The sequence below is a fragment of the Papaver somniferum genome, chromosome 4 (genome assembly GCF_003573695.1).
Source record: "Papaver somniferum cultivar HN1 chromosome 4, ASM357369v1, whole genome shotgun sequence".
Classification (NCBI taxonomy): Eukaryota; Viridiplantae; Streptophyta; class Magnoliopsida; order Ranunculales; family Papaveraceae; genus Papaver; species Papaver somniferum.
Genome location: NC_039361.1, coordinates 156,765,914 through 156,786,106, shown reverse-complemented (window position 1 = coordinate 156,786,106; position 20,193 = coordinate 156,765,914). Strand labels below are relative to the sequence as shown.

The 20,193-nt window shown below is 38.3% G+C and overlaps 2 pseudogenes; both read left to right on the top strand.

The window, feature by feature from the left end:
• Positions 1-4,932: 4,932 nt before the first annotated feature.
• On the top strand, positions 4,933-5,035 carry LOC113276946 (annotated as a pseudogene).
• Positions 5,036-5,423: 388 nt separating this feature from the next.
• On the top strand, positions 5,424-6,584 carry LOC113274402 (annotated as a pseudogene).
• The last annotated feature ends 13,609 nt before the right edge of the window (positions 6,585-20,193 follow it).

Below are 20,193 nucleotides of genomic sequence, written 5' to 3'. Positions count from 1 at the left end.
AAAATGTTGGTGCCACATACCAACGAGCCATGACAATAATATTTCATGATATGATGCACAAGCAAGTAGAAGATTATGTCGACGATGTCGTGGTGAAACCGAAAGCTCGAATATCCCACCTAGAAGTTTTGAGACAAGTCTTTGAAAGATGCAGAGAATACAAGTTAAAGATGAATCCTCTAAAATGCGCTTTTGGAGCTTCTTCTGGAAAGTTTCTGGGATTCTTGGTCACCGTCGAAGGGATCAAAGTCGATCCGGAAAAAGCGAAATCCATCTCCACCATGTCTGATCCACGCACTGTGAAGGAACTACAGAGCTTCATGGGTAAGGTGAATTACATCAGACGCTTCATACCTGGATTAGTTCAACTTATTGCATCGTTCACCCCTTTGCTGAAGAAGGGAGCAAGTTTCACGTGGACGGATGTTCAGCAGGAAGCATTTCAGAAAATACAACATATACTTTTATCACCTGCATCATGAGGTCTCCAGTGCAGGGTCGACCGTTGATACTATACACAGCCTCCAGTGATGTTGCTATTGGAGCATTACTGGCTCAAGAAGACGAAGAAGGTGTCGAGCACCCAATTTACTATTTCATCCGAACCATGAAGGATTCTCAACTCAGATACCCGAAAGCTGAAAGAGTGTGCCTGGCGTTAGCTCATACAATGCAAAGATTCAGGCATTATTTACTATCCAACAGAGTTGTGCTTGTATCCAAAGCTGATCCCATAAAGTTTTTACTCTCAAAGTCCGCTCTGATAGGAATACCTGGAAAGTGGCTGCTTTAGATGTCCGAATTCGGCATAGTATGTGTTTCCCCCAAAGCGATCAAAGGTCAAGCAGTAGCATATTTACTGGCAGCATTCCCAGGAGAAGATTCTGCGACATTACCAGATGATGTACCAGGAGAACTTCTAGGAATCTCAGTCGTTAAAGAAGAAACATGGTTGTTGTACTTTGATGGATCCGCCACTCCTAATAATGATACTGGAGGAGTGGGCGTAGTCTTGGTCTCACCATCAGGAGAGGTATTTTCACACTCATTCAAGTTGGATTTCCACTGCACAAATAATTCAGAAGAATATGAGGTCTTCTTGCTAGGATTATCCTTAGCTAAACAAGCAGGTTCAATGCATCTGGAGATCAGAGGAGATTCAAAATTACTAGTCAACCAAATGAATGGGGTGTACTCTCTCAAAGAGATAACACTTGCTCCATTCAGGGTTGAAGCACAGCGACTCCTGACTCATTTCGCCGACGCGACCATCACCCATACTGGTCGGACCAACAATAGGCATGTTGATTGCTTAGCAACTCTTGCCTCCAAGTTGCAATTCGAAGGATCAGAGAAATCCATCATAGTGCAAAGACGAGTTGTGTCATCCACATTGCTTAATCAAACTGAAAGAGCTTAAGCAAATGACTGGAGAGCACCTATCATTCACGAACTGAGCAGCTCCATTACAAAAGGGACGATCAGCCTTAAAGAACTGAAGAACTTATTCTTGCTTCATGGAGCCTTATACCATTGTAACCCAGATGCTTCTCTATCACGATGCCTGGGTGATGAAGAAGCGAAAGAAAAACTCGAAAGTGTGCATCAAAAAGTGTGCGGACAAACGCTGGTGATAATACTTTATAGAAGACTCTAGAGACTCGGGTACTATTGGCATTCCATGGAAGCACAATCAAGGACTTTGCAGGGAGCTTGTCCTAATTGTCAGACACCTCCTCATCATTTGGAGGTGCTAACACTCCTTCACATCACGGAATGGAGGCAGCCTTATATCGAATATCTTCGAGACAACAAATCGCCACCAGAAACGAAAGATGTAATCAAACTCATACAAAAAGCTAAGAGGTTTGTTTTCCTCGACAGAATTTTATACCGCAAAAGCTTTGGAGGAGACTTGTTGAGATGCCTAGCCGAAGATGAAATCTCGACAGTCCTGAAAGAAACTCATGAAGGAGAACATCAGGGGAAAAAGAAGTTGTTTCTCCAAATCCACGAGAAATACTATTGGCCGACTATGGAAGATAACGCAGCCGCATACGTTCAGAAGTGCCATAAATGCCAGGTTCACGGTAATCTCATTCATACCCCTTGTCTTTCATTACACTCTGTGGATAGTCCATGGCCTTTCTATAGCTGGGGACTTGATATCATCGGGAAGATCAATCCAGTATCCTCAAAGCAGCATGAATACATCATCACAGCTACTGAGTATTTCACTAAGTGGGTCGAAGCAATCCCGCTCAGAGGAACCACATGGGTAACTATTGCAGCCTTCATCAAGGAGCATATCATATGTAGATTCGGCATACCTAAGCATATCATCACATATAATGGGACTCCTTTCGCTAATCAAGATGTCGAGAAATTACTCAAGGAGTACGGGATTAAACAGATCTTCTCCACACCATATTACCCCCAAGGAAACGGCCAAGCGGAAAGTACCAACAAAACTTTGATTCGGATTATTAGTCGAACAATTCATGAAAATCCACGATCATGGCATGAGAAAATTCCCATGGCTTTGTGGGCTTACAGAACTGCACAGGAGTTCAATTGGGACGTCACCGTATTCGCTCGTCTATGGGGCTGATGCTATACTCCCGACCGAGATAAAAATTCCTTCAGCAAGGATTGCAGCAGCTAGCGGAATATAATGGGATGAAGTTGAAGTGTCCAAGTCAAGAGTTGAAGAACTAGACATGCTTGAATCAAGGAGAGCTAAAGTGGAAAAATACGTGGAAGCTTATAAACAGAGGGTATCCAGAGCTTACAAAAAAATGGTAAAACCCCGAAATTTTCAAGTAGGAGATTTGGTATTAAAGACAGCAAAGCACATTCAACAAGACATGTCTGCTCCCAAATTCTCTCCAAAATGTGAAGGCAAAGCGGTGTCTAGTGGATACTACAAAATTTTAGCACTCACTGGAGGAAAGGAAGGAAATATTATCAACGGCAAATGGCTCAAAGCCTATTACGCTTGATCAACAGCAGTTGATTAACCTTTATTTCAAATACATCTCAAATGTAATTTATTTCCTTCAGAGAGCATTCAAGATGCTCATTCATTCATCAAATATTCATCAATTGAACAAACTCCTCATGCTATCAGATTAACCTACCTTGTCAGAAACTTACATTACAAGTCTCCTGAACATTCACTCAGAGCAAACCATCCAGCAATGGATAATCCCTATACACTAGTGGAAAATGGGTTTTAAACCACTTCCTGGGCTTTAGTAAAACCACTGTTATTGGTTTGTAGTTAAGCATAGTGTCGTGACTCACAATTGTTTTATCGGGAAAAAATTCGAAAAAGTTAAACTTGTTCCATTCACAGTAGTTTTCTATAAGGGCATTTTTGTAAAAACTCCTAGCTTGAAGAACCACTGAGAGGGTTAGAATTTTCTACGGAAAGAGGAAAATAAACCAAACCTTATCCCTATCGTCTGCACCCTATTCCTTCACTTCTCTCTCTCAACACACACTTTGATTCTCTTAATCTTTTCTGTATCAACCTGTTTTTGAATCTACTGAATCTTATTAGGGTTTGCCTCCTCTTTTCCTCTATTATAAGAACATCATCTCTTGAAAGTTTGTCCTGAATCGGTGAAAAAGAGGCGATGAAGATCAACAACAACTAAAATCAAAGATTCATCTTTAGCAACTTAATCAAAAGATAAATATCATCTCTCTTTATCGTTTTAGTTCAATCGATTAACTTATCCAAGTTTAATTGAAATTTCAGAAGAAATTATTTTTGAAGTTTGTAAACTTAAAAGCTTTGATTTCATATCAATTCTCTTTTTTGATTCATTGCCAGTTTGTACATTTGCTTATTTTTGTTTATTTATATGTTTGTTTTCTTAGTTTTCTTTTATTGATTGTGTTATTCTCTTTTCATTCAGCCATCAAAGAAGTAGAAAGCTCCACCACATCTTCAAATCCAGCTAAATCTGGTGGTGGTGAACAAAAGAAGAAGATCAGTTCATGATTAAATCTATATTTGGTTCTTTTTTTATGTTGAATTTAAGTTCTTTACTTTATAATGAGTTGTTTTGTCTTGTGATTTGTACATAATTGGAGCAAAGGAAAGCAAAAGGATAAGGTTAACAACATGCTCTTGTTTAATCAAGCTAGGTTTAATCTGTGGTTTTCTTTGTAAGATCATTACTCCAGCTGATTTAATAAATATGATGCCTTTTCTATTGGATAAATATGGGGTTTTCTTTGTTACTAGATTAGGGTTCTTGTGTTGGAAGTATATGTTGTTACAATTTTTTTAAAAATGGGGTTTTTGAGTTGCATCAGTTATAGCAATCTTTAGTTCACCGCTCTCCTACTGTTTCGTGGTTGGCATATTCACCATTTTTCGTATGTTTTCTGATTGGTTGGAAGTTGAATAGAAAAATCTCGTGATGAGGATGATCGTCCTCTGTGAGTCTCGATGCTAATATAAATAGAAATTAAATGTGATTTTGATACATTTTTTGTTACAGTTTTGAAAAAATTTGTTTAATGGGATTGTTTATACAGGACATCGATATGGAAAAGTATGCATTGGCATTAATGGGTCATTCCGATTCATGCTTTTGATCATTCCCATGGGTAAGTAAAGCCTTCTCCATCATATTTCAGTTTGTTAGCTTTACTTTTGGGCGTCTAATATTAGGGATTCGTCTTAAACATGTCTCGGGTTGTATGTTTTCATCAGGGTCCATGATAACGTGCAAAAATTCGCAGCTATTCCTTTAGCTTGTAAAAAGTTTTTCTCTGCAGAGAGATGTAGTGATATGTTACAATACGGCAGAGGATACTGTTATATTTGTTATAACAGTATTTGTTATTTTTCTTCAAAATGATGATAAAAGTACCCTGAGTGAATATTTGTTAACAGTATGTTTGGTGGCTGTGTTGCAATGATGAGAGGTCAATATTAACGAAAGTAAATATACTTGATGTGATGTCAACGTGGTGCTGACCAGCACAATGTTGATCTGAGCGGTTACCTGAGCAACATATAATAGAACTCAGCGATTAAGATCAGCTGATGAAAATGACAGTTGCCGTGAATTCATTATGATAACATAGATTGTCATTTCTGTTGTGTGTTGGTGTTTCAAAAGTTGTACCCTACAATTCACCTCTGGTGATTGTTTTATCATTATCTATCGTAAGCAATGCGCAATGATGAGATCTCAATATTTATCGAAAGGACATAAACTTGATGGGATTGTCATCTTATGAGTTCGAGATATCCAAGAGCTCTGCATGAGAAGCTTTTTTCTTTAGGTTCACATAATTTTGATACATGGAAAAAGTCAGGCTGAATTTGCAATCAGGTTGTTGGTGTCGGAAAATTTGATATTATTGGCTTCTTATTTGGTTATTCTTAGGCTGTGAGGATGTCGACCCCTTCAAGGAAGAGGTTGATGTGGGATTTCAAGAGATTGCAACAGGATCCTACAGCAAGCATCAGCGGTGCGCCACAAGACAATAACATAAGGCTATGGGATGTTGTTATATTTTCGTAAGGAAAGGATGGAACCACCTTCTCTTTTGCTTGTGGACTTTTGTCTCCGTTGATTCTATTTGGCCAGAGTTTTGAAAAAATCACTCTTACAACTTCAATTGGTTTTATTTGCAGCCCATATGATACTCCTTGGGATGGAGGTGAGTTTGTTGCTAAATTCCATATCAAGAATATGGAGTACTAGTTTGTCTTGCAGATCGTTCATCCATTATTTTACTTACATATCCCTGGTATACTTATTTATATCATCTTTTGACTGTTATGACTGATCTCCATCCAAAACCTTTTGAAATTGAACTGCTTACTTTTTATATAGAAATGTTTCATTGGGGAGTTAGTTTATCTGCCATCTGTTTTGCAGTGCTTCTAGTTATAACAGTAAAATTATATTATTGTTTTAAATCCTTTAGGTACCTTTAAGTTGTCTCTGCAGTTTTCGGAGGATTATCCAAATAAGCCCCCAATAGTTCGGTTTGTTTCGCGGATGTTCCATTGAACTGTGAAAATTTATCTACTTTTTTCTCTTAATTGGTCGAAAATGGATTTAGTCTGGTTACAGACTTGCATGACAAGTCAATTTGGATTTGTTGCTAACTGTTGGGTTACTTTGTCACATTCCTAACGTATTCATTTGTCCGGTTGTGCCAGACTATGCGGATGTAAGTATTTGCTTGGATATCTTATAGAACCCGTGGAGTCCTAGGTATTTATGATGTAGCTTCTATTCTAACTTTTATCCAGGTAATTTGATGTTTTTTTCTTTCTTCCTGGTCATATCTTTCTCAGAGAATAACTTTAACATATAACATAAACGTTCTGGTTAGCAGTGTGTAGCTTGTAATTTTATTCCAGTTTTAGCAAATTTTTATGATGCTGAAATTTGATACTCATTGTTGTGATATATTCTAATTAATATGACCCGAACCCAAATTCTCCTGCTAATTCTGAAGCTGCAAGAATGTTTAGTGATAACAAGCGGGACTACAACAGAAAAGTATGCGAATTCATTGAGCAAAGCTGGACAGCAGATTAACTGCTGTAAAATATTTGTTGTTAGTTATATTGCTGTGGTAGAGGATACTGTTAATATTGAAATTGCTTTTCTTCTGCAGATTGGAAGCAGAATGTTATCCGTTGCACTCTTTTTTTTTATAAGCAAAGACTCTTGAGCGAAGGGAGCCATTAATTTGGACAATCTCTACACGAAGGTGGGTGAACATGGTTCTTTAAGTTCATACTTTTAATAAGATAAGTTTGTTGAAAAATTTCTAAACAAGTTATGACATGATTTACAAACATAGGAAGACATATGGGCCAAGCCGTCAACAGTTCAACATGAATGCATTGCTCAAACTATTTTTGGTTATGGATGTTATCTGTCAAGTAAGATCTGGGATGGGGAAAATTTTTATCTCTGGCTTCTTGACACTGCTGCAAATTGAGCATGTGGCTAGGCAAGTTGTTGTTCTACTTTTGTGTTCACATGCCAGAGTTGTCTTACCAGGTTTGCATTCATGCTAAACTTTCATATCACAAACCCTTTTTTTTTCTTCTAGTAATGAAGATTTTTATCATTTTCTGTTGATGTTTATATCTAAACCTTAGATCTGGCACGAGTTTGAGCGGTTCAACACTACCTCGCCTGATACTAAAGTTGTCGTGTTCACTGGTAGTTTTAGCATCAAGACCCACAAGGAATTACTAAAAAAAGAGTGCCTCATGTTTAGTTCCTAAGCATATATCTTGGATTAGCTCATAAACATGTATCTACGAACATTAACCTTAAATCCTTTAAACTCTGAAAATTGTGTATGTTGTTCATAAATATTAAGCTGAAAATGTGTAGGTTCTGAAAATTTGCTTCAACTAAACTGAGTTGTGGAGCTACAACAGAAAGAACAATAGAATTGGTACAGAAACCAAAGCTTGCTGCAATACAAGCTAAAAAGAGTCATGGTGAATAGCTGCGAAGTTTTAAGCTGGGTTTGAGCATTTTGGTTGTCAGAGGAGGATTCTCAATGATGAACTGATGGTAGAACCTTGCTCCTGATTCGAGCCAATTCATTATCTTAAGCTTGCAATATGAATATAGGTTAAGTCCAACTTAGTACAAATTGAGTTGTTGACAGTACAAATTGACCTTATAGCCATTATAAATTTAATTTTGTGAAATTCAGTTTTGAAGTCAATATTAATTTAATTGTGATTCAGCTTTTAGTTTTTGATTCAGTTGATTCAGCTGAATCAATATTATTATTTTTTTTTTATAAAATATCATCAATAAAAACTATTGTGTCTATTAGTACTTGTTGGTCCACTGTCGAGAAAAGTCGTTCTTTTAAAGAATTCAACCTTTGCCAGACACAGTCGTTTTGAGGAAAACCACTTCAAAATTACAACAGATGGACACAGTCGTTTTTAGCGATATAACTTCTTGTCCTGACAGTAGTTTTATTTCTATTTTCCACTAGTGATAGAAAATCCTGTCGAGTTTCTTCTGGATGATCCTAGTCTTTGCTTTCAAATCCTCAACCGCCTTCTCAACCTTCGCTGACTCCAAAGCAAGTATCTTTTCCTCCTCCAGTAAAGCAGTGGTAATGGAAATCGCATCAGCAGCCTCCGCCGCCTTATGGATCTTAATTATCTCAAGATGACGGCAAAGCCAGCTCACATTGAATCGCAATATCTCACAATTGGAAATCATCTCATCCCACTTGTGCAGTTCCTGGTTCTTGACATCTCGCAGGTACATTTGGTTCATTTCTTCAATGACCGGTAGCAGCCCTGCAACTGTGGTCAAGAGAGTGGGTAGGAAACCTTTCCACACTTCCGTAGTAGCAATATACCCATACCTTTTCCAGATCTTGGTATACAGAGGTGCATGGCACTTGGGAATGACAAATCCACCAACCATCTCATTGTACGGGAAAGTGTTAACCAATGGTGCTTCGAATAAGAGTCCAGCTGTCAGGCATTCACAGGCGTGAACACTGTCTTCTGTCACCACGAATTCTACAAGATCTTCACATGCCCGATTGCTACTGTCTTCAACCTCGATTACAGTCACGGACTTTCCGCACCTTCTCCTTCTAGCATCAACAACGACACGAACATCTGCGTGTGATAAATGAGAAGTGTTTAATTTTGCCTGAATTAGACAGGGTAAAATTTCAAGGATTATAAGATTGCTTACAGATGATCCAGTCTCAGCAGAAGCCGATCTATACCGGGCAGGAGTTCTAGAAGTCCGCCTGGGCCTTGAATTGTGGGAAGAAATATTCTTCTTGTTATCCTGCAACGAATCACCTTCTACGATCAGTAACCTCAACTGAACGAGATAAAAGAGATGTACAACTTACCAAGATGGACGCTTCTACTCCATGTTTCGACTGAGGTCCGTTTTGGGAAGAATTATTATCATCAGACACGATATGAAAGGTATGATGATCGAAATTTCTTCTGTGACAAAACCAACTTAGGAATGGTGGAAATACTGGCGCAAGGGATAAACCCTAAATCTACGAAGATATATACGAGATATGGCAGACACTTATCTCCGGTTCAGTTGCGAGATTTACTGAAGCCCTAATTCTTGAACAAGGTCAAACTGGAGATGCGGAAGTAAAGTAGTGCACTGGGGACTGACCAAGATTAATTGTGGTTGGCAAGTCACGCGGCCCCATGTATTACGCAACTTATGTTTTGATATCTTCATAAGATGAATAACCACAAGAGTTAAGGGAGATCACAATGAGTTCGGCATGAAGAATAGCCTGGTTTGCTTAATTCAATCAAGAACTGGCATTACTAAAATATCTCGTTCAAAAGGAAGACCTAAGTACTTAAATAAGGTTGTTCGAATGAAGACATCTACTACTAAAAAAAGAAGAAAGAAATCGAAAATAAAGATACTCGTCAGATCCATCTGAGTTATCGGATTCGTCATTACTGTCTTTTTCGGAGTTTTCGTCACTATCCTTGTCATAATCCTCTTCTTCGGAATCGCAGTCATGACTATTGATGATGTCTGGATGAACATAAAAATCATCATCTGAGTCTGAATCTTCTTCCGCTTCAGCTGCAATATCCATGGAACTTTCGGATTCTTCGGCCCATCGATCAGACGGACCCCAGGTGGTTTCTTCTTCAGAAGCAGAAGCATCAGAATCAGAGGGTACCCCGTCCAAGAATTGGCTTTTTCCCTCAGCTCTCTGCATGTTACGCCGGATTCGATCATTTGTGTGCTGACGAGCATCTTTCTCATCATCCTCGGCTTTTCTTTTCATAAGTTCGGCGAAATAAACTCTCCGCTCATTCGAGGGTACGTTGGGCTTTGCTCCCTCATCGTGAATTACCTTGGCTCTTGGCTTAGATACGGGAGCTTTGGGATCTTTGTCAGAACCAGAGGAATAACTATGACTGCTGGAAGCCGGCATTTTCTGAAACCAGGAGCATTAAGTTATCGACATGCAGATGAATTTATCCACAAAATGGTAATTCTTGAACTCTTACCTCTTTCAATTTCACTAAAAATAATGGTTGCAATACAAGAGTTAACACACAAAATCAATTCGTTCCTTGAAACCTGCAATAACGAACAAAACTTCATTAATTCACAAAAAATGATTTTCTCATAAAATCATGTACATAATTTGCATAATGAGAACATTCGCACAACTACATTATGATATTTACGATAAGACATGACTTCATCACAAATAAGTTGTATGGTTTAAAGGTTACTCAAAACCCATGTCTTGATTTTACAAAACAATAATTAATGCAATTTTTTCACATAAATTTTCAGAATTTATCTAATAAGAACAAATCCATGTGAATAAAATATGTCATCATGTTTCACATAAAATATGTCACGACTACATGTATATAAAAAAAATCTATTTTCCTTCGTATTAGCGTTTTATCAAAAACGAAGGTTTTTGCTAGTTTTGTGAAAGCTCACACCTCTTGTGATAAAACACTAGTTCACATGAAAGCTCATAAACAAAGTTTTATCACTGGACATAAAATTACATACATAAAATTCCATGTATTTATTTTTTAAGCGTAATTTTCTAAAACGAGGTTTATTTCGATTTTGTGAAAGCTCACATATATTAAGGTAAAATCTTGGTTCACATGGAAGCTCATACACTAAGTTTTATCACTTGACCTAAGTCCACATACATATAAAAAATTCCTTCTAAATCAAGGTTATTATTAGTTTTCAAAACTAACGATCGAACGAACATACGTTTGGTAAAACAAGGGTTTTTCTACAAAACTCACATCAATATATACACATGTATAGAATTTTAACATGATGGAAGCATGAACACCTCATGAAATCAGCAAACTTCTAAAAAAAAAAAAAAAAAAAATCTACGTACCTGTCGGTGCCGGCCGGAATTAGGCCGGACGGTGGCGGACGGCGCCTGCGGTGGATTTCCGGCGAAATTTTTTGCTCCCTGCTGAGCTCGGACGTTAAGGATATGAAGAAGGTGGTGGAAGTGTGAGAGATAATAAAAAAAGGAAGGATTTAATTCCTTTTATACCTAATTTTATGTCCAAAACTTAATTCCTTAAGGATTTCCCTTTTGGGCCCGGCCCATGAATCCTAAACCAACCAGGGTTCCACCATCAAACCAGCAGTTCTACACGGTTTTATGTTCACTGGATGACGCTCTATTATGCCATAGAGATTTCCGCTCAAACCATGGTTTGCTCATTCAGTCGAAATCCGGTAACATCTTATCTTATGACTAAGTTCAGTTACTTATTTCTTGTATATACCTGAAAAATCATCATTCAATGCTGACTGAGGAACATGACTGTTCCTCACTAAGCAGGGGACTTAATGTAGATGGTGGTGGTTTGCCAATGGAAAACACACAGAAACTTGCAAGTATACAAGGCCAAGTTTATACAATAGAAGGAAAGCAGGGGAAAGTCCACAGGGAGTGGGAGCACTATAAGAGAAACCTAAGCTAACAATGGAGACAGTGAGCAAGACAAAGTAATATGGCATACAAAGTGGCAGAAGTAAAGAACCAAAGCAGCAAGGTAAAGCAAAGCAGCAAAGAAAACAGCTAAGAACCAAGGCTTGGAAGCCAAGGGCAGAGGGAGATTTTGTGCACTGTTTTCAGTGCACAGAGACTACAAATTGCAAGACAATAGGAGAGCAACACAGCTAAGAAATATAAACTGAATTTGAAGCAAAGCAAGACTGAAAATTGTAAGTGACTGAAGAAAGGAATTGTGGCTAAGCTAATGGCTTAGAATCCACCTTGGTGTCCTAGCCAAACAATGTAGTTCTAGGTTGAAATTAAGACCCTAAGCATACAATTGGAATGGGAAGAAAATCAGCTTGCTCAACTAATGTGCTCCTAGCATTGACTGTATTTTGACAGTACAATCAATCACAAGCACACAGATGAGCACTAATCTCTCCCAATGCACAAGAAAAAACAAGCATTAAGGCTCTAACCTAGCAATTTATCATCCAACAATGCACAAAGGCTTCATCTGAGCCTTAGCTGCAGTAACTTAGCGCATGAAAAACATGTTACAAACACAAGCATTCATCATGCAAAATAATTCAAACATAACATACACACAACAATCAATTGTTAACTGCATAAGAAGACTGAAATTGGAATTGCATAATATTTTGGTTTAATTCTCTACTGGCTAGTCCAGAGAGATGTAGTCCTTCCCTTACATCACACCCACAGTCCCAATTTATAGTTTACAAGAGAAGTCCCCAAAAGCCCCAAAACAGTGTAATTAGGGTTTGGTGAAAAAATGGAATTAGTTTTACCTAATCACTGATGATTGCTTCTGACTTCGACCCACGCCTCTAATTGTTCTCCTGATGTTATCCACGCCTCCAATTGCAACTCTGTTTCACCTAATTTGTCAATTTCACCTCTAGGGTTCCTGACATGGGAGAGGCGTGAAATTGAGTGATTAGGAGGACATAGAGTTGGTGAAAGGGGAAGTAATAGTGTGGGTTAGGGTTGTTGAGTGATTTGAGAGCTCGTATTGAGCTGGTGGTGGTGGCAGATGGAGTGGGTGGCGGAGCAGGTGGTGGTCATGGGGTTTGCAGTGAAGAAGAGGGGAGGAAGAAGAAGGAGCCCGATAGAAAATAGGTTAGGGTTTGTTTGGTTTTTGGGTATAGGTATTGGGTGCTTAGGTGTTATACGGGATCATCCAATTTGATGTTTTGTGAAGGGAATACGTTGGATGGAAAGATCATAGAATGATCCAACGGCGAGATGAAGATGGATATGGAGCGACCGTTGGATATGTAATACATCAAAACTGATGGTCCAAGATGGAGTTAGGTGTTATAGTGTTAGACAGGGGCATCAAAGCTCGATGCACTCTGATGGATCGACCGTTGGATGATGGAAAGGATCCAATCTGACGGCTAAGAATAGAAACGGGTTTGGGTTTGGATTTTGGGATTAAGAAATGGGTTTGGGCTTAGACAATCTTGATCCACTTCTTCTTTAAGAACAATTTCTTCCTTTTTAAGCCCATTTTCATCTTTGATTCTTCCATACCACATTCTTCACTTCTTTTCCACTAGAGTTTCCACTGGCTTTCTCCCATGTCTTTGCTCTTTTCGCTCCGCAACTCATCTAGTCTTTATTTATTACCTAAAAATGTAAAATTAATTAATAAACATATTTATTCTTGAAAACAATGAAAATACAGAATATGGGATAAAATGTAGAATTAATGCACAAAAGATGAGTTAAATGCCAACAAAAAGGGATAAATATATACAATATTAGGCACTCATCAAATACCCACAAACCTGAATTTTACTTGTCCTCAAGTAAAACAAAACTAAGGAAATCCTAACTATACCACTGTCGCTGGTCTCTCGAATGCATTTAGCGTATGCACTAAGCCTTTTAAACCACTAAGTGTCCCTAGTGGACGAGTTGAAGTCTCGTGAAGGTTTGCTTAGAACGTACCTACAAAGTTCTAGGTCAAAATATAAGCTCAGATTCCATCAAATGTGACATGTGCAAAACAGTTTAAGCTCACAGCAAAATGGAGATGTCAATCTAGCTATCAAAGGCACAATCCTAGCACTGATAACAAAAAAAGACATGTGATAAGAGTGTAAAGTGTATCTACACATGTGTAAAGAAAGATCTGAAGTTATGACTACTAATCACCAAGAGATAGTTTCTCAGGCTAAGAACTGAGGTCGAAATCTAGCTAGCTGTCCGGACTTTACGAGAATTGTGAATGAGTTGGAGGTATTTCACAATTACTCGTGTTGTACATCAATGGCATACACCCTTCCTTGCTTATTACAATGAAACAACAAAATGACTATTTACATGACTCTTATTTACATTGACTATTCTCTTTTTATTTTTGGAACAAGAGATGATGGAATTGATAAATACTTGATTTTTTTTTTTTTTTTTTTTTTTTTTTTTTTTTTTTTTTTTTTTTTTTTTTTTTTTTTTTTTTTTTTTTTTTTTTTTTTTTTTTTTTTTTTTTTTTTTTTTTTTTTTTTTTTTTTTTTTTTTTTTTTAGAACAAGGAAACACTTTTGATACAAATACAACAGGAAATAAAAATTACATGACACTTTGCAAGAGGTAGCCCTTTTTGATGCACCCAGTTAAATTCGATGGTTGTCTTTCTTAATGTAACCTCCACCTTCTATCCCAACCAACCAAAGAACAAGCTAGTCAAGTTTCGTTCAGTATTCTAAAGTGATTGGCAATCGTAACTTCCTATCAAACACCTTGAAGATCGAGGCCATACATGTATTGGTAGATCGTGCGCGTGCAAATTTCTTATCACTATGTGAATTGTGCTAGAATCAGGGTGCCTAAATATCTAGACTAAGACTCCTAATAAAAATACATATTTGCACAAGAGTCAACATTTCAAGGTAAATGAGCTCCATTTTTATGATTTTTCATTTTTTTTTTAATTTTTTTTGAATTTTGATGTTTTAATTTTTTTGGAATTTTTCAATTTTTTCAAAAAGAAGAAGGAGTTTGTTTTCAATTATGGCAAATTATCATGGCATCTACTCTATACCCCCAAACCTAAACTAAACATTGTCCTCAATGTTTCAAAATATGGAAAGAATTAAAATGCAACATATGGAAAGGGACATGCTGAGTAGAGTAAAAGGAGAGAGAATACCCGATTTCGGCGAAAGCAGAATTAAAACTCCGTTATTCAAGGCAAAAATCCAACATATTTCAGCCGAGATCATATTGGATAAGCAAAATATATACAAAAAGAACAAAAGGGTTTTTAAAATTTTATCTACTGGATTATTTACAAAAATATTCACCATACACTAACAATCTAAAGAGTTGAGGATCAACCCAAAAGACAAAGTGTAGCGGTTTCAACAACTTCACACATGAAAGAAAAGCACGTGAAGCTGTGAAACCAAATGAGCTACCCCCAAACCTGGATTTTACAGAAGATACAATTTTGAAAACAAAATCGCGCAGTTTTGGGGGTTCATCATGCACAAGATCTAACTCAAAGTGAACTGTGCTATGGACGGGCAAACATGCAATTTCCAACTGTGGTTCCTCAGATGTATTATACTTAGAAGCAAAATAGTCCAAGAGGACTTGGGAAGCACACAGTTCCAAACCTAGGTTGGGGACTCTCAGAAAAGTCGGTTTGTCAATATGGGTACAAACCAAATCTAGGTTGGGTGGAAGGCCATCAGATTGTGACTTATGTAGGACGATAGGCACATCATTATTAATCAAATCAAAATCTCCTAAATCATCTACACATGTCACATCATGCTCACAATCATCAATCAAATTAGCAAGTTCACACTCAGAATCATCAGAATCATCAACAGTAAAATTGACATTGGAATTAACCCAATTAGGGGGTATCTCGGCTAACCAAGAACACCTCAACAGTAATACCCAGCCCTCAATTTATACAAAAAAGGAATGACGAACCCTAATTCCCAAAACCGAGAAAACTAGGGTTAGGGTTTACCTAAAATTCTTCACCCACGTCGACGACCCATGCTCTCTTCTTGTTCCTCCTGCTCTTCCCATGCTTCTATTGCTTCTTCTTCCATCTCTGTCATGCCTATAACTCTATTTCCCTAATTTCAAAACCCTAAATTTGAGAGGGTTTGTGAAACTAGCGAAATAGGCTAATAGGATGGATGGGTTTCGATGTCTTTGATGTAGGGTGGCTATGGTGTTTGGTGATGAAGCGGCAGTGGCAGAGGTGGTGTTCTGGTGGTGGCAGGACATGGTGGAGGTGATGGAGTTGCAGAGCAGCTCTCTGCAACAGGGTATGGAGGAGAAGAGGTCGAGTGATTTTGGGTTAGGGGGCGTTTGGCTAGGGGTATAGGGTGTTCGATACTTAGGTGTTAGGCGGGTTCAGCGAGGTTCGATGATCTGCGACAAGGAGCGATGGATGGGAAGATGGTAGGTGGATCTGACGGCGATGCGGAGGCAGGCGATGAGCGACCGTCGGATGAAGAGATACAACGAAACGAACGGTACTTGATGGAGTTAGGTACTGTAGTGTAAGGCGGAGATATCAAACTTCGATGCACAGCAAGGGAGCGACCGTCGGATGCTTCTGAGAACTGATCTGACGGCTGAAGACGCAAGCGGGTATGGATTTGGGTTTTAGGCTTTTGGGTATAGAATATGGGTTTGGGAAATGAGTTTGGGCTTGGAAAACCTTGAGCCCACTTCTTCTTTAAGAACAACTTTCTTCTTCTTGAGCCCATTTCCAGCTTTTTGGACGTGCGCTCCATTCTTTGCGGCCTCCTTGCGTAATTTCTCCCGGCTTTTCACCACTTTTCTGCTCTTTTTGCTCCGCAACTCATCCAATCTTTATTTATTACCTAAAAATGCAAAATTAAGCAAGAAAAATATTTATTCTTGAAAACAATGAAAATACAGAATATGGGATAAAATGTAGAATTAATGCACAAAAGATGAGTTAAATGCCAACAAAAAGGGATAAATATATACAATATTTGGCACTCATCAAATACCCCCAAACCTGAATTTTACTTGTCCTCAAGTAAAACAAAACTAAGGAAATCCTAACTATACCACTGTCGCTGGTCTCTCGAATGCATTTAGCGTATGCACTAAGCCTTTTAAACCACTAAGTGTCCCTAGTGGACGAGTTGAAGTCTCGTGAAGGTTTGCTTAGAACGTACCTACAAAGTTCTAGGTCAAAATATAAGCTCATATTCCATCAAATGTGACATGTGCAAAACAGTTTAAGCTCACAGCAAAATGGAGATGTCAATCTAGCTATCGAAGGCACAATCCTAGCACTGATAACAAATAAGGACATGTGATAAGAGTGTAAAGTGTATCTACACATGTGTAAAGAAAGATCTGAAGTTATGACTACTAATCACCAAGAGATAGTTTCTCAGGCTAAGAACTGAGGTCGAAATCTAGCTAGCTGTCCGGACTTTACGAGAATTGTGAATGAGTTGGAGGTATTTCACAATTACTCGCGTTGTACATCAATGGCATACACCCTCCTTGCTTATTACAAAAAACAACAAAATAACTCTTTACATGACTCTTATTTACATTGACTACTCTCTTTTATTTTTGGAACAAGAGATGATGGAATACTTGATTTTTTTGGTATTTTTCTGATTTTTTTTTTTTCTGAATATATACATCGTTTTTTTTTTTTTTGGATAAGGAAACACTTTTGATACATGACAAAAAGAAACAAAAGATTACATGACACTTTGCAAGAGGTAGCCCTTTTTGATGCACCCAGTTAAATTCGATGGTTGTCTTTCTTAATGTAACCTCCACCTTCTATCCCAACCAACCAAAGAACAAGCTAGTCAAGTTTCGTTCAGTATTCTAAAGTGATTGGCAATCGTAACTTCCTATCAAACACCTTGAAGATCGAGGCCATACATGTATTGGTAGATCGTGCGCGTGCAAATTTCTTATCACTATGTGAATTGTGCTAGAATCAGGGTGCCTAAATATCTAGACTAAGACTCCTAATAAAAATACATATTTGCACAAGAGTCAACATTTCAAGGTAAATGAGCTCCATTTTTATGATTTTTCATTTTTTTAATTTTTTTTTTTTTTTTGAATTTTTTCAAAAGAAGAAGGAGTTCGTTTTCAATTATAGCATATTATCGTGGTATCTACTCTATACCCCCAAACCTAAACTAAACATTGTCCTCAATGTTTCAAAATATGGAAAGAATTATAAAACAATATATGAAGAGGAACATGCTGAGTAGAGTAAAAGGAGAGAGAATACCCGATTGTACGGCGAAAGCTCGATTAAAACTCCGTTATTCAAGGCAAAAATCCATCATATTAGGAGTCACAATGGATGAGCACAATATATACAAAAGGAAATTTAACTAACACATTATCTACAAGAAAATTTTGGTTTTTAATGGGATTGGACTTTTTGGGAAAAAATTTGGTTTTGTTGGGAGACATTTGGTTTTGATGGGAAAACGAAAATTTTTGGTTTTTAGGGAAACATTTGGAAAACTTTTTGGTTATTTAGGGAAAGAGTGGACCAGTTTAGTCCACATAGACTGGGTCCTACAGGTTGGTTGTTTCAATGTCGGGTGGAAATGGCTCAAGGAATGGCTTTAATCTCTGCCCGTTGACTTTGAAAACGTTTTTGTTGGAAACATCCTCCAGCTCTACAGCTCCATGAGGAAAAACTGTGCGTACTAGGTACGGACCCTTCCATCTGGAACGCAGATTTCCTGGAAAAAGATGTAATCGGGAGTCATACAGCAAGACTTTCTGACCAGGAGTGAAGGATTTGCGTAGAATACGCTTGTCATGAAACATCTTCATCTTCTGCTTATATAACTTGGCACTATCATAAGCCTCATTTCTCAATTCTTCCAACTCGTTGAGTTGAAGTTTCCTTTGAATTCCAGCTTCTTCCAGAGAGAAGTTCAGCTCTTTGATTGCCCAGTAGGCACGACGTTCTAATTCCACAGGTAGATGGCACGGCTTTCCATACACTAGACGATAGGGGGACATGCCAATTGGTGTCTTATAAGCTGTTCTATAGGCCCACAAAGCATCATTCAATCTCGATGACCAATCTTTCCTGGACGGGTTGACCGTCTTCTCCAGAATGTGCTTAATTTCCCTATTAGAAACTTCTACTTGTCCACTCGTCTGAGGGTGGTACGGAGTAGCAACCTTGTGAGTTATGCCATACTTGCGTACTAAAGACTCAAAGTACTTGTTACGAAAATGTGAACCGCCGTCACTGATGATAGCTCTAGGGGTACCAAAACGTGCAAATATGTTTTCCTTTAGAAATGAAAGTACCACCTTGTGGTCATTTGTTCTGGTTGCTATGGCTTCTACCCACTTAGAAACGTAATCAACTGCGACTAGGATGTACAACTTGCTGTCAGACATGGGAAATGGACCCATGAAGTCTATCCCCCAAACATCAAAAATCTCCACAATCAAAATGGGGTTCAATGGCATCATGTTTCTCCTCGAAATGCTTCCTAGCTTTTGACAGCGTTCACAAGCAACACAATAATCATGGCAATCCTTGAACAATGATGGCCAATAGAATCCACACTGCAAGATCTTTGCAGCGGTTTTCTTGGCACTGAAATGGCCTCCACATGCTTGGTCATGACAGAAAGATATCACATCTTTCTGTTCAGTATTGGGGACACATCTCCTAATGATTTGGTCTGGGCAGTACTTAAACAAATATGGGTCATCCCAAAGGAAATGTTTAACTTCAGCCAGGAATTTAGAGCGGTCTTGTCTCAACCAACGTGAGGGCATCCTACCTGCAGCGAGGTAGTTAACAATATCAGCAAACCAAGGAAGGTCTGAGATAGACATCAGCTGTTCATCTGGGAATGATTCTCTAATCAGCTCAAATTCATCAATAGACTCTAGAGTTAATCTAGACAAATGATCAGCAACCACATTCTCACAACCTTTCTTATCACGGATTTCGAGATCGAATTCCTGTAATAATAGTATCCATCGAGTAAGGCGAGCTTTAGCATCCTTCTTGGAAAGAAGATACTTCAAAGCCGCATGGTCTGTGTATATGATGATCTTAGACCCTATCAGATAAGATCTAAACTTGTCTAATGCGAAAACGACGGCAAACAATTCCTTCTCGGTAGTTGAATAATTGAGTTGGGAATCATTAAGGGTTTTGCTAGCATAGTATATCACATATGGTAGTCTATCAACTCGCTGTCCTAAAACAGCACCAACAGCATAATCAGAGGCATCACACATAAGTTCGAACGGAAGCTTCCAATCGGGTGGTCGGACTATAGGAGCGGTGGTGAGAAGGGTTTTTAATTCCTCCCATGCCTTCACACAAGCAGCATCGAAATTGAAGGCAACATCTTTGGAGAGAAGACTGCACAAAGGTCTGGAGATTTTGCTGAAATCTTTGATGAATCGCCGGTAAAAACCAGCATGACCTAGAAATGATCTGATCTCCTTCACAGAGCAAGGTTGTGGTAGATGTTGAATGAGGTCAACTTTAGCTTTATCCACTTCAATTCCTTTTTCTGAGATGATGTGTCCTAGAACTATTCCTGAATTCACCATAAAATGGCAT